This window comes from Marmota monax, unplaced genomic scaffold (genome assembly GCF_021218885.2).
Source record: "Marmota monax isolate L192 unplaced genomic scaffold, Marmota_monax_Labrador192_F-V1.1 WCK01_AAM20220418_F8-fsc00022, whole genome shotgun sequence".
Classification (NCBI taxonomy): domain Eukaryota; kingdom Metazoa; phylum Chordata; class Mammalia; order Rodentia; family Sciuridae; genus Marmota; species Marmota monax.
This window is the reverse complement of record NW_026695215.1, coordinates 5,187,179-5,201,310: the sequence shown is the minus strand read 5'-3', so window position 1 is coordinate 5,201,310 and position 14,132 is coordinate 5,187,179. Positions and strand designations below refer to the sequence as shown.

Here is a 14,132-nt window from a genome sequence, read left to right as displayed (position 1 = left end):
GATTACAAGGGGGAAATTGGGTCCAGTGGAACAGATTTGAGGCTGTCCTGCTATAAACATGAATGAGAAATTAACATGAAAAAGAAACAGATTCATTGTAAGTGACTAAAATATCAGGGTCAATTGTTATTGCAGCATAACTCAGCCTGACCTGAGTTATACAGCCATAAATTCCAGAAAGCAGAGGAGAAACAATAGGGGTATTGGGGGAGTGGGGGAAATTGTGACATGATGAGACAGAAGATTTGGGTGTCGATCAGACATCATTAAGCTTCCAAGGGAACAATTCAGGTTCTGAAAGGACTTAGGACCAGAGGACACAGATGGAGCAATTTCACACTGACTCTCTTTCAGGAAACAGGAGGGCAGGGCTACTGAATATTGGTGCCTCCCCAGAATTTATGCCTGGAGACTCTGTCAGGGTGACGGTATCAGGAGGTGAGGCCTTTGGGCAGTACTAGGGTGGGATGAGAGCATAAGGGCAGAGCCCTCCTGGACAGGATCAGTACCCCCTGAGAGGGCCGCGAGCAAGCCTGCTGTCCTCTGCTCCTACTACATGAGGATATGACAAGAAGGCATCTTTCTGCAACCCTGAGGCAGCCCTAGCAGAACCATCATGCTGACACACCACCTTGGCTTCCCATCCCAGATCTGTGAGAACTTAGTCCGTAGCCCATTAGCCACCAGTCTGTGGTATCTTTGTCAACAACAGCCTAAACAGTCCAAGGGAGAAAAGGAGCATAATTCGGAACAAATCAAAGAACAAAAGTGCCTTTTCCTTAGCTGTCTGTGAAATGGGGATGAAATAGCTCTTGGAGGCTAAGACTAAGAGAAACTAAGATTTTTCTCTCCCATGATCACAGTTGGCTCCCAAGGTGAGCTGGCAAACGTGGATGTGAAGTTTACAGTTCCCCACTCACATCCCCACAGGAGGTGCCATATTGGATGCAGCAGAGAAGTGGAAGTCTTCAGCTCTGGCCCGCTGCCGGGACCAGTCCCTGTGTTAGAAGTAATCTGTGGAGGACGCAGAGGTGCTTGAGGGGAGGCCATGCCCAGGACTAGTGCACTGTGTAGGGAGAGGTGCTTTTTAGGGCTGTGTTCTGCTTCTCTCTGTTTTTTGTGTTAATTGGTGATACAATTGGTATTGAGAGCCAGGATTCAATTCTCTCTCTCATGCTGAAAGACATGAATTTAGAAGCTGGTTTTCCCCATGGTGTGAGGATGTCGGGTTCACTGTTAACACTCTCTTCTACATGGATTACTCCTGCCTGGGACAGGTACAGACTATGAGGTCACTCACACCTGTTTCCAAGTCTCGACAATGCCTGAGGGCAGTGATTCTGCAAGCGTGGTCCTCAGAGCATCAGCATCTCCTGAAAGCCTGTGGGAATGAGATTCTTGGGACTTTCCCAACACCTTCTTTATTTGAACTTCTGGGATAGGGCCCAGCCACCCACTCTGGAACAAGCTCACAGGGATTCTGATGCACACTTAAGATTGAGGACTGCTGCCCTGGGCACTTTGTTCTGAACAACGAGTAAGTGTCTCTCTCAGAAAGGTCTTAATAGGCCAAGGCTAAGGCTCAGAGCAGCCCCACACCCTCCTCTGAGCTCAATGAACAGTCCCCCAGGTTGCCAGCCACTCCCATCTTCACTGTACGTGTCCCAGTAGAGGATACTGTGAAAAGCGTCCCTCCACAGCACTGAACTGAGCACCTGAGCAGCCCCTGCTGGACCAGTCCATCCCAGGCCCAGGGCAGCTTCAGGAGCCACAGACAAGGTCCCTTTCCTGCTCTCCCATCTCCCTCTCCATGATTTACACTCAGCACTGCAGGGGTCCCTGATGAAATCTACTTGAGAGATCAATACCCTCTCTTTTTTACACACAAGGACACCAAGATGTGGAGAATCAAATAAACTGCCACAGAGTTATTAAGGGATGGAATTGGGCCAATCCATCCAGTCTAACTCCCGAATCCACTGGGAAATAGGGGCATTCCTGGGATGCACACTTTGAAAATGCTGCTCTGAGAATCACTGTCTACATAAGTTGATAGCAAGTGTCGGAGTGCCCTGGAGTACCAACTGCCATCCATCTGTCCCTGTGTTTTCCCAAAGGAGGAGATGGATCTAGACAGGAATAAATGCAGACACAACTCTCATTTCAAGGTGAATACATTTCGATTTCTCTTAATCTATTTGCTCTTTAAATTTTTCTCCAAACTAAAGGCTCCACGCTCTACTCTGCACACCTCCCTGGGATATCTAGCAGGCATCTCCCCAGGAGCACATTCACAGAGCCCCTCATTGCTCACCCCAGCCTGCTCTTCCCTGTTCTTCCCTGTCCCTGTAAATATGCCACAGCAGTGAAGCCAAACCCTGATGGTCACTCTTTACTTCTTGCTTTCTCCTATCTCCCATTTCTACTTCATCAGCAAGTCATGGTGGTTCTACTTCCAGAATATATTCTACATCTGTCCACTTTGTCCCCATCTCTACTGTAATCACCTAGTCAAGCCACATCCACCCCCCAATTAGCCTTCCCATATTTATCATCTGTTTTAGTCAGCTCTTTTGCTGCTGAGACTAAAAAACCTGACAAGAACAATTTTAGAGGAGAAAAAGTCATTTGGTTTCAGACGTCTCAGTCCATAGACAGCAGACTCCGTTCTTTGGGGCTGGAGGTAAGGCAAAATATCATGGTGGAAGAGTGTGGTAAAGGGAAGCAGCTCACATGATGATCAGAAAGCAAAGAGAGAGAGAGAGAGAGAGAGAGAGAGAGACCCCACTCTCCAGATACAAAATATAAACCCCAAAGGCACACCCCCAGGGACCCACCTTCTCCAGCCACACCCTACCCACCTTCAGTTACCACTCAGTTAATCCCTATCAGTGGATTAATTCACTGGTCAGGTTAAGGATTCCATGACAATCATTTCTCCTCTAAACTTTCTTGCACTGTTTCACACATGAGCTTTTGGGGGACACCTCACATCCAAACCATAACATCATCCCACCTCCTAAAATCCTTCCCACATATAGACTGAGTAAACTTTTGAAAATACACATTGGCAGGGCTGGGGGTATATAGCTCAGTGGTAGAGTACTTGCTTAGTAGTCACCAGGCCCTGGGCTATTGCCCAGTACCACCAAAAAAAGTAAGTAAATAAATAAATAATTATTTTAAAATAACAAAAATGCACGTTGGTCTATATCACTCTTGTTATCGTCTTGGAGCTCCCTTGGCCCATTTGAAATAAAACCCAAATTCCTCCTATAGGCCTACAGAGACCTCAGCAATCAGCCCTCGGTTGTTCCCTTCTTCACTTTCTCCACATCCATTCCTTGTGCACCCTCTTCAGCCACTCTGGCCTCCTGCTCTTCAAGCAGAACTTATATTCCTTATTCTTTCTACTTATTTGTTCACTTTTTTTTTTTAATGTCCTTTCCACTAAAATGTCAGCTTAATGAAGATGACCTCATCTCCAGGCCTTGCACATAGTAGGTGATCAACAGGTAACTGTTGAGTGATTGATGGGTTGTTTCCAGTCCCAACATGGTTGTTGCACATACCGTGTTACCTGGCTGGTGCAATTGATCTTCTAAATGAAGGGATCTGGCTTAAAAAAGAGGAAGACAACTGTGAAGATCTGAAGGAAGGCCAAGGGCAGAAAGGGAATTGTGAATTGCACACAGCAAGAAGTCTAGAGAACAAAGGTCTCGTTCTCACACACAAGCTTTTATAACAGAATCCTTGGGATACAAGAGGAAAGGGGAGACAGAGATTGAGAAACTGGAAGCAGAGAGAAACAGACAGAAAGACACATTTCTGTTCAACAGTGGACTCAAGTCTTCCACCAAACAGCATATATATGTATATTTTCTGGGGAGAAGAGTAATCAAAAGCCCATTTTATTATGTACAAAGAAAAGGAGAACAAGCAAGAGGAGCAGCTTTGCCAAGCTGAGCATGAGGAGAGCTCTCCACAGTCGCAGGTCTGCCAGCTGGTTCCATGGCATCCACCGGGGCCCAGTTGGCTCTTGAATCCTCACGTGCAATAGGGCATGTCTTCCAGGAAGCCTTCTGTGGTCCATGTGAGGTGCTGCTGCTTAGGCAGGAAGTGAAAGTGAGCAGAAGCACGCAGGGCGTACGAGCTGCAGCGACACCTCTCCCTGCAGCCCTCACATCAGCCAGAACGACCTAGAGCTCCTGGGGGGGGACACCAACGCAGAACAAATGGGTTTCTTTTAACTTGAACTTGTTTTAAAATGTAAGCAGTGTTGTGCACACATACCCCTAGTTTATAGAACAGAAAAACTTCATAAAGTGGCCCACGAACAGAGGTTTTTCTAAATAGTCATCATGTGATTGATGGCTGTTTCTATTTCAAGCTATCATTATAGGAATTACATTTTGTGTTTTTTTAAAGGGCTTTTAAAAAGAAATATCTTAAAAGAAATTATAACTGGAATAATTTCAAAAATAAATCTGGCAAGAAATATTCCTCCATGATTTAAAAAGAAAAAGAATGAATTGGAAGAGATCATTTACTCGTATCATCTTTCCCTATAACCCATTTCTACATCACACGATGGCCCTGCTGCCAGCTTATCATCAGGGTAATGGCCCAGACACAGAAAGACAGCCCTGATTCAACTTCCAGCTCCAACATGCCCATTCTGGGTGAGGCACTTAATATCTGAGCCAAGCTTTTCTCATCTGTAATATGGGGGCCATAGAATTATCATAAGGATTAAATGAGAAAATGAATGTAAAACATCTGGCACAGAGTAATGTGCAATGCACAGTCATAATAATTTTTATTTAAATCATCCATGATGTGCCTCTGCCGTGGCAGGCATTGTTTAAGGGGCTAGAGATTGTACCAGGCTGCCCTGAGCTGGCACAGGTTGTACAAAGGCAGATCCCCCACCATTGGCTTCCTCCTCCACAGGAACAGACACCTGGAACTGGCAGGAAACAATCTGGGGCCATATTTTGTAGCCCTAACTGTGAAAAATAAAATGGGAAAAACTTACTCTCTAATGAAACAAATAGTATTTATTATTATGACTTCACACTTTACTAATACCCGGTCATTCACCATAAGAATAAGTGATTAAGAAGTCAACTAAGTACTTAGCAAATGTTCAGTGCTATGCCAGGTGGAGTGGGCAATGTAGAAGGTCTTATTCCTGCAAGTAAGTAGCTTAAAATCTAACGAGGGAGTCAAGATACATGATATGGGGACAAAAATATATATTCGTGCTAATCTGCACGATACATGAAGTCCAGGCCGAGCTGTCTTTGCACAGCAGATGAGGACTGTGGAAACCACCCGCCCGCAGGGCCGTGGGAAGCAGTTTCAATATCAGCATGAATGATCATTCCAGAACTTGAAAGAGGCTTGTGAGAACATAAAAATCTCTCCCATAGTCGATTGTGAATGTACAGGAAAATGAAAACAACAAAACTGACGTGTCCTCAGTGCACCTTAATGAAAACCTTAGAGACACCGCAGACTCCAGCACCCTGCTTCTTCCAGAACTCATCCAGGGCAGCCCACAGCACTGGTCTTTCCTCTACACAGCTCACCATCTCTTTCCTACACGTGGCACCTTGTCATGTTCCTTTCTACGTTTAGATTCCTTCCCCACAGTGTAGTGTCTGCCCTTTTACCGTCAGGACATTTCTCCGAAGGTTTCTTTAATGTGAAGTGTTTTCCTGCATCCTGCCCAGCTGCAGACCCAGAGGCTCTGCAAACCCTGCAGTGTCCCAGTGGCCCCATCAGCTCTGTCCTCAGTGGCGCCATCCACCCTGAACTCAAGTGGCACCTCCAGCACCGTCACTTTTCATTTCCTCCTGCACTTTCATCTCTGTTTCGATTCACTCCTTTGATAGCCCCTTGCAGAAATATCACCAGGGAGAATCACTGGGAGATAAGCAGGAAACATAGCTGCTCGCCTTGCTCTCTAAGGGTGACAACCACAGACACATAGGGGCCCATCCCTGTCTCTAGGAAGTGACTTGTTGTCCAGGGATCCTGATGTGCATTCGCTATTTACATAGTGATTTGTGTGTAGCGGAGTTTGTACTTTATACAGTTAATGATGAATAGACCTTGGTAACTGAAACTTGAATTCTTAGTGGAGAACAGGCATTATTTAATGAAAATGTGGTAGATGAAGTTCATGCATATCCTGGATCATGCAAAGAGAGAACTTCCTGGATCATTTTATCTCTCCCAGCTTTTAGCCTGTATCAATGGAAAGTATGTTCCCACAAAAGACGCTCCCATACACTATAACTGAATTGGATTAAACATGAAAGTTAATGAGGGTAATATATAAAAGGAAGTGTTCAACATGTACCTTAACGTAATGCACATAAACCTGATCAATGTCTATTAAATCACAAATTAGCACACCTTGTACAGGGTCACCGAGGCCAAAGAGCAAGGGCCTCTCAGGGTTCCCAATATTTATTCTACCTTTTTTTCAACTTATTTTTGCCTTTTCTTTTTCTTTTTACTGTATTGAAATCCAGGTCAAATTACATGTAATACATTGTACAAAGCACCACAGAATCCAACTTTTTTAAAAGCCATTCTCCGGGCTAGGGGTAGAACTCAGTGGTAGGGCACTGCCTCACGCATGTGCGTTCCCGGTTCCATCCAAGCACCAAAAACATAAGATAAAACAATTCTCTATCTCCCTACTCCTCTTTTGGTACTGGGGATTGAACTCAGGGACTCTCCAGCACTGAGCCACATCCCCAGCCCTATTTTGTATTTTATTTAGAGACAGGGTCTCACTGAGTTGCTGAGCACCTCACTTTTGCTGAGGCTGGCTTTGAACTCGTGATCCTCCTGCCTCAGCCTCCAAATCCCTACTACATTTTTACCTACCCATCCTCCCACCTGGAAAATATTTTTATACTCTTAAAAATGATAATGTCATGGGGTGGAAATTGAGATGATTTTCCCTACATTCAGATTTATGCTGTTTTGATTCTTAATGATGAACACTGGCAAACATGTAATGTTTACAAAACAATAGTAGTTTTCCCAAACACAAATAAAAAAATAATAAAAGAAACATTTTTAAAAAATAGTTTTAAAAAATTCCTTTAGAATTTTCTTGAGTGGTCTCGTTAATTTTCTTTGAATTTCTTTGAAGAAGACACACAGTGGCAACTCGAATGGCAATGCTAGTCATTGCTTTTTCCCACCTTAATCAATTGATGGTGCTGATTCCTCTTTTTAAGAGGAATTGACTGACAGTAGTCATGGGTCCAACACTCAAATCCTGCTTCTTTACATTATCTCCTGCTCTGTGCTAGACTAAAACAATTACTCTCCTACTAGTAAAGACCTTGTCAAATTTAACTTTTGTTGAAAGATAAAATTAATATTTTTTCATGGTTAAAGAGCTGGTTTAAAAGGCTGCCTGAGAAATTGATCCAGGACTTTGGTCTGGGCAGATTCTTTGGATATGACCCCAAAAGTATGGTGACAAAAGCAAAGGTGACAGGGTTTCACCCAACCATAGTCTTCTGCAGAATGGAGGAAGCACTGGACAGAGAAAGAACAGCTCCTGTGGATCAGAAGGAGATAACTGCAGATTCTCCATCTAGCAAGGGATTATTTCACGGAACATATAAGAAACTCAAACAATTCAACAGCGAAAGAAAAAAAAAAACCCAAAACAAATCATCTGATTTAAAAATGGGCAAGGGACCTAAATAGACATTTCTCAAAAGAGGGTATACAAATGGCCAACAGGTGTAGGAAAGGTGCCCAACATCAGCAATCAGGGAAATGCAAATCAAAACCACAAAGAGATATCGTGGGACTCCAGTTAGAACGGCTGTCATCAAAAAAACAACTAACAAACTCTGGTGAGGGTGTAGAGAAAGGGGAACTCTCATGCACTGTTGGTAAGAATGTAAATTAGTGCAGCCATTATGGAAAACTGTGGAGTTTCCTCAAAAAAAAAAACTAGAGGGGCTGGGGATGTGGCTCAAGCGGTAGTGTGCTCGCCTGGCATGCGTGCGGCCCGGGTTCGATCCTCAGCACCACATACAAACAAAGATGTTGTGTCCGCCAAAAACTAAAAAATAAATATTAAAAAAAAAAAGAATAAAAAATTATTAAAAAAAAAAAAAAAACTAGAAATAGGTCTGGGGTATAGCTCAGCTGATAGAGCTGGTATGCACAAGGCCCTGGGTATAATCCCCAGCACCACACACACACACACAGAGAGAGAGAGAGAGAGAGAGAGAACCCAAAAACCTAGAAATAGAACCACCATATGATTCAGCAATCATACCACTGGGTATAAATCCAAGAATTGAAGAGAATATGCCTAAGAGACATCTATACTCCCATGTTTATGGCAGCTCTATTCACAAGAGCCAAGACAATGAACCTTAGTGTCTACTGACAGATGAATGGATAAAGAAAACATGGTATATGGCCCAGTGGAATACTATTCAGCCATAAGAAGAATGAAATTCTGCCATTTGCAGCAACACAGCCAGCACTGGAGGACTTTATGTTAAGTGAAATAGGTCAGGCACACAAAGACAGGTAGGACGTGTTCTCCCTTACAGGTGGCTACAGTTTGGATAAGACTTCCAAAGGCCCACATGTTAAAGGCTTGGGATTGGTGCCCAGACCATGGTGTCCTGAGAGGTGTGAAATCTTTCAGAGGTTGGGCCCAGTTACAAGTCTTCTAGACATAGGAGGGCGTGCCCTTAAAGGGGGCCTTGTGCCTCTGGCCCATCCTCTTCCTCTCGTTTTGGTTCCTAGCTGTCCAGAGTAGGTTGATCTACCATGTGCTGACTCACCACAAGCTGCAAGCCACAGGGCCACCTAATCAGGGACTGGTTCCTCTGAAACTGAGAGCCAAAATAAACCTCTTTTTAAGTTGGTTACTCAGGTATTACAGTCATGGAAAACTGACTAACACACGTGGAAGCTAAGCAGTTGACCTCAAAGAAGTAGGGAATAGAATAGTGGTTACCAGAGTCTGGGGAGGATCTGGGGGAGGGAGATGGCAGGAAGGGGAGGTTGTGCTTACAGAGGTTACAGCAGTTGGATGAGAGGAACAACTTCTAATGTCCTATAGCATGGTAGGATAACAATGGTTGTCAACGATTAACTCAATATTTCAAAATAGATAGTAGAGAGGGTTTTGAATGTTCCCAACACAAAGATAAATGTCTGAGGTAATAGATATGTCAGTTACACTGATCTGATCCTTACACATTCCATGCATGTATTAAAATGTTATACTCTACCCCATAAATATATACATTTACTATAATGGCAATTAAAAATAAAAATACATGTTTAAAAAGACTGCCTGAAGTTTTGTTTTGTTTTGTTTGCAAACTGAGAGCTTTTAAGCTCAGGACTATCAGCCTTAGACTCCATAGTGAAATTGGAGTTTTCAGGAAAATATTAGAAGCCATCCAACTGAGCCTAAATTGAATGTGTCTTTAAAGTTTGTTCTAGATCATACTTCCTTATCATAAAACATTTGTGTTTATTAAATCAATAAAGAATAGCCTCTGACTTCCAGCAAGCTATTTTTTTCCAAGTCCAAATTCACAAAGGTCTTTGACTTTTTCCCTTAAACCAACAGATCAGTCTAAAAAACAAAACGACAAATGCCTACTTGTGCTGGGATATATTCAGTTTGGTCTCCGACTGGCTTCTCCTCCTTGTATTCCTTCGGGAAGATCCGCTTCTTGTTAGCCTCCATTTCAACTGATACAAAGAGCACTTTCGGTTTTTTTCTCCTGCCCTGTCCTTTCAGTCCCAGGCCTCTCTACTTGTGTATTTCTGGTTGCCTATAAGACATGTCTCAGGACTCCCTAAAAGATAAAGTCCAGATAGGATCCTCTCATCTTCATCACCAAGGCCACTTCCAACAGGAACTCCTGCTCTGAGACTCGGCAGCTCCTGTCCGTAGTTCTGCTCTTTTCCTTCGCTGGGACCTGCATGGAGTCCTCCGGCTGAGTGTTCATTGAAGAGTGCTTCCTCTTCTTCACTTTTTCCACCACTTTTGGCTGAAATCCTTCTGCTCTCTGGACAGCAGAGACCCCAGGCCCTGTATTCATCCTTGCTCTGCCCATAAGAATCTATAGCATCTCCTAGAAACCAACTGTCTCCCCAGCTTCAATTCCACCACCATCATGATCTGCCTCTTTTCTTACTAGGTGTCAAGTGATAACTACATCTGGGCTGGAAATGCTCTATCGACAATCAGCTTATGCTTCCTCCCTGCAAGAAACCTTATTTTATTCCAAATTCCTTACCAAGGCCTGAGAGGTACCTGCCTGTCTTTCGGACTCATTTTCCACCACGGTTACCAAACCCCCCCTCAGCAGTAGCCACACTCGTTCTTTCCGTTCCTTCCCACCAGAGGCCCTGGGCACCTGTCTCTCCCTCTGCCTCGAGAGCTCCTTGTTCAGTTCATTGCATGACTGGTTCCTAATCACTAGAGACTCTGCACAATGCCATCTCATCAGAGAGGCCTTCCCTGACCATCCCAGTGAATTTGGGACACTCACAGCTGCTTTACTTACGTTTCTTAGTTTTATTTTATTCGTATTATCTTACCCTAGTTCACTTGGTTGTCATCTGTCTACCACTGGAATAAATAACCCACATGGAGCCTGGAACTTGCTCTCCTGTGCACTTTTGTATCCCTATAGCCTAGAACAGTGCCTGGAACATATTTGAACTTAAAAAATATTTGTTGAATGAATGAGTGGCCTGACTTTTCCTCCCCAGCCAGGCCAGCTGTTCTCTGTGCTGTCTTGCAAAGCCATTTGTAAATCCCTAGCCATGTATTTTCCTCACTTTATTCTCCTCTACCTCTTTGTTGTTCTTTTGTCAATATTTATCAGTCGCTTACTTCAAGATCTAGCTTGAAGGTCATTTGCAAAAACCTCCTTCAATTCTTCCTGCCATGAACTCTCCATTTCTTCTCCTCCCACCTAATTTCTCCTCCCACCCTAATTTCGTTTTCCTAAGAGACTTTTAACATGTCGCTTTGTAACTACAGTGTCTTTCTTTGTGAGTCATCTGGTTGTTTTCTTGTTGAGCAAAGGTGTAGTTAGTGACAGAGCTTTGAACTGGGAGTCCTGATAATAGCGCCCATGCTTTGGAAAGCCATTTTCTACATCTACAAAAATAGAAGGATTACTCTAGACCAGAGGCTGCAAAACGGCAGGCCAGAGGTAGGATAAGGCTCACAGATGTGTTTCATTTAATCTTAGGAAAACTCAAATTAGTTGGCAAGGTTGAAAAATTGGGAAATTTTAGGACACTTGGAATCCTAGCCTCTGAAAAAAGTCAGATTAGGCAACAAGAGACCCACATTCTGCAAGCCAGAAAACTTACCAAGTAAGAAAGAAGCTGTCCCTTAGCACTGGGTACAGACACAGGACATAGTGCCAACCAGTCTCTATGCTTTACTAGTTGTGCAAACTCTGAGTTTGCACACTGAACCCCAAGACAGCATGATCCCCAAGGTCTCTTCCGCTCTGTGTGTTCATGGTTCTAGCTGCACATGACATATCTCTCCAAACAGAAAGTTCACAGGGGACACAGTCTGTTGCTCTTCCATTGCCTATGCAGGTCACACTGCTGGTCAGAAAACAGGCGATTAAAATGTGTTTACTGAACTTTGAATTTGGTTGAATCCATAAATATGCAGTGAAAACCAACTACCACATCATCAAAAATTTATTACAGATGTTTGGTTGGCTTTTATAAAGAAAGACATCCTGACAAAATGGAGTTAAAATACAAACATAGTTGTTTGTGTGATAGGGAAAATCTTGCTCTGGACAGAGATCAACCAAAGGAATTTTCGTTTGGGCGACAGAAGTGTAGTCCTTGAGTCTCCGTTGTATGCAACTCCCACTAAATGTTCGTTGTGGTTATGCAGGCATATCAAGAGCAGAATGTACTCCAGGGATAGAAAAATATTGCCATTTGTCCTCCCAAGTAAGGATCATGTGCTCCACAGCTGGACGGGCTGCGACCCCGCACTGCAATACCACTGGCTACCTTGCTGTGTTCCCAAAAAACCACAATGATTTGGCACGGTCCAGGACCACCATATTTAATAAATCCCATTTTTCAGTTTGCAATAATTCATTAACTTTAAGGGGGAACACATTTCACGTATTTTCCATGGGTTAACAGCTGACAGATCCCACACCCCCGAGACATGCCCCAAGCCAGGCCGAATCTGGTCCACCAAAGCGAATGGAGCAGACCTACTAGCAATGTTGTCAAAGCCCAGAGTCAGAACCCTACCTTCTCCGTCTTTCCATTCTATTATAAAGGATACTCAGGAATGATAAAAACATGTAACTTGAGAAAATATTGCATTTCTCAAAAATTCTGCGCATGTTATAAATTTACATTTATTCAAAACATCATACTCTAGAGAACTAAAAGACAAATAAGTTAATCTGTTGAGAAATTTCAACATTTACAATAAAAGCTTTTTGATCTGGACATTTTTAATCTTTCCTTTTTAAAGGAACTGAGCTGAAGTGTATACCCTGTGCTATCTATGAAAAATGGCTTAGTAAGTAAATGAATAGTATAAATAGTATTTGAAAAGAATCATTTACTTACCAAAGAAAATAATTTGTTTTGCAACACTTGAGGTTTCTTTTATTTGTAAAACACTTATTCAAAGTATAAGCAAGACCAGAATATCTTAGACATGGTAATTGTTTTTATCTGTTGACTAAATCTGGGCCTGAACCACCAGCACTTGTTAGTGATTTTTCTGGTTACTGTATGTACTTGAAAATAATCAAACTGCATTTCCTTTGAAATGGTCCAGTTGTTCCAGCTTGGTGAGCTTTTCTATATGTATTTCTATTTGGGGTTTGGGCAATTTTCATCTCCCATTGATGTGTAAACGTTTGCAGATCACATGGCTTGCATGTTCAAGAAACCTCATTGTACAGTAGAAGTCTTCTGTGACCTTCTTGCTGAGCTTGGTTTCTGCATTTGTCAGATGAAGATGGTGATAATACCTCTTTCCCAGGGAAGCAGAGGGGGTTGAGAGAGATGAGGAAAGCACAGCATCATTCCTGGTAAGTATTGAGGATCCTGTGTGATGAATGATGCATTTCTACCTTAATCTGAATGAGCCCAATTGGCAGAAGACGCTGAAACTCAAAGAATTGGGAAACTTGCTCCAGATCTGTCCTCCTCAGCTGCTCAAGCTTACACACTGGCCATAATCGGGGCACGGCTCTGCCACAGAAGGAATTAGAAATCAACCACATGAGTCAGAGATCTTCCACGGCTGGTGACTGCAATCCTGAGCCTTGTTTTCATATATGCCTGTAGGAACAGCCTCCTTATTCGGGGGTTGTACCCTGTGCAGGGAACATGAGTCATCACCCACCCGTCCGCTCCTCCACATGCTGACTCTCTCCATTATGAATGAAGAATTAAGCATTCTCATCTCCTCATTCCCCATGGGAGTTCAGCTGTCTCCGATTGCTTTCTTAGTTCAGGAAGCAATGTCACTTGACGTCATTGAAGAAGAGCAAGACATGGCTAGGATTGTGGGTCGGTTTACAAACACTGCACTTTCCAGTTCACACCACCCCATGCCCCTTAACCTGCTAGGAAGATGTGGCCCCCAGTGCAGAGGATATTCCCTGTCAGACATTCTTTTGCTAGGTTCTTTCCCCAATGGACTGATGAAAGAAAGGTGTATTGGCAACAGCGCTAGTGATGGTGGCCATGGTAACAATGACAGTGGTGGCAAGGCTTGTGAGGGTGCTGGTGATGGTGGTGGTAGTAACGGTGGTGGTGGCTACACTAGTGATAGTGGCAATGGCATTATTTATGGGGTGTCAGTGCTGGTGATGATGGTGATGGTGGCGGTAACAGTAGAGGTGGGTAATAGTGATGGCAGCGTTTTTCAACACTCATATGGGTGCAGAGTGTCATTCTACTCTCTGAAAGTTTGAGTTTACCTCATCAATGTTTCATAATTTATCAGGATCCTGTGATGTTGTTACAATTTGTCAAATGAACAGGTTATCTACTTTCCTCAGTGGCATAGGTATTTTTTC

General features: G+C 43.4%; 1 long non-coding RNA gene across 1 annotated transcript in view; it reads right to left on the bottom strand.

The window, feature by feature from the left end:
- Positions 1–3,895: 3,895 nt before the first annotated feature.
- The window catches only part of LOC124084535 (uncharacterized), a 52,373-nt gene continuing 42,136 nt past the window's right edge, over positions 3,896–14,132 (bottom strand). The window contains exon 3 of the long non-coding RNA XR_006849131.2: positions 3,896–4,208. This is a non-coding gene — a long non-coding RNA (uncharacterized LOC124084535). The remainder of the gene's footprint in view (positions 4,209–14,132) is intronic.